The following is a 1,636-nucleotide window of genomic DNA, read 5'->3' as shown; positions in this document are numbered from 1 at the left end:
TATAATGTCTCTCTTTTTAACTTGTATTTTTGTTTTTTTTATCATGTCAAAAATATCATCCTTGATTGCTTTGTCCGGCTCTCTTTTAATTTACAAAAATAATTTATATTTTGTAATTAAGTTTATATTCTTTTCATAAATTGTTTATCTTCTTGGAGGCTCATCTCTGATATAATCATATTTTTAAAAGCATTATTGCTAATAAAGTTGCAACTAATCATTCATAAAACCATCTTAGTGTACGATGCTATGATTAGTGGGCGTATGCGCGCGCACAGAAAGGTGGGCATGAGTTCAATAATCTTGAAGAAACTAAATTGAAGGTAAAGGGACAGATGGATATTATTGGCATCTAGCTAGCTAGTGCTATATTGTTGTATTATTGTTATTATTTTCGCCCACTAATCATTCAAAGTAAGATGCTGAGTTTGTCACCTTATTAATTTATTACCACCTACTTTGTCTCTAGCCGAAAGAGACTTAACAAAGATATCACGACACTAATCACTAATAATTGCTTCTAAATTCAAAGATAATTAACTATAGTGATAGGTAATCAGTGTGCCAATTAAACAAAGCAAGAGTCTCTATCTTAGCTTGTCGTTACATATGAAGATTTTTTTTTTTTAATAGTATTCCTCAATTAAATGGAACAAAAAGTTGATTTATCGTGAATCTAAATTTTATTGAGTAATTCTCCACGTACAAGTGATTTTCAATACAAGTCATATAAGTTATTTATATTCATGCTGTTTTACGTTTTTTTTTGTGCCTCTTTTTCTTCTTTTTCTTTCTCCGTGCTTCCTCTTCCTCTTCCTCTTCTGTGTCTTTTTTTCTTCTTTTTCGTAATTTTTCTCTCTCATTATCATCGTCATCAACACCACCTCTTCCTCCCTCTTTTTTTATTGAAATTTCTTCTCCTCTTTTCGTTTTCTCTTTCTCCTTCATCAAAATCACCAGAAAAAACGAAGAAACATTATTCAAGGTACTGTTTTACTGTTCTTCTAGATTTTTTTTCTAGATTGTCTCTGTCATATGCCTCATCCTTAACCAGCAAAACATTAAAAGATTTCAAGAAGAAATATACTGTCTCTCCCTATATTGGGTGTATTTCTTAAATCCTTTGGGTGTATTTCTTAAATTCTTTGGGTGTATTTCTGTAATCTTTTGGGTATATTTCTGTAATTGTTTGGTTTATTTCTGTAACTGTTTGGGTGTATTTCTGTAATCCTTTGGATGTATTTCTGTAATTGTTTGGGTGTATTTTTGTAATCATTTGGGTGTATTTCTGAAGTTCCATCATCTTTAAAACAATTTCAACGCTTGATTTCAGAAACCATGAAAATCGAAAAAAGCAGAAGGAGATCGAAGGCAAAGAGAGAACGCTTTTCCATACAAATCATACAAGTCATTTATATTAACGCCGTTTTCACGTTTTTTTTGTGCCTCTTTTTCTTCTTCTTCTTTTTTCGTGCTTCCTCTTTCTCTTCTTTTTTTTCTTCTTCTTCTTCTTTCTTTGTGTCTCTTCTTCTTCTTTTTCATAAAAAAGGAAATGAAGATAAAACATGCAAAGATGGTTCAATAACACGCGTGTTAGGCCCAACTTGTAAGACTTATAAACAAAAATGACTTGTAT

This window comes from Arachis ipaensis, chromosome B05 (genome assembly GCF_000816755.2).
Source record: "Arachis ipaensis cultivar K30076 chromosome B05, Araip1.1, whole genome shotgun sequence".
Lineage (NCBI taxonomy): Eukaryota > Viridiplantae > Streptophyta > Magnoliopsida > Fabales > Fabaceae > Arachis > Arachis ipaensis.
This window is presented reverse-complemented; position numbering follows the sequence as displayed.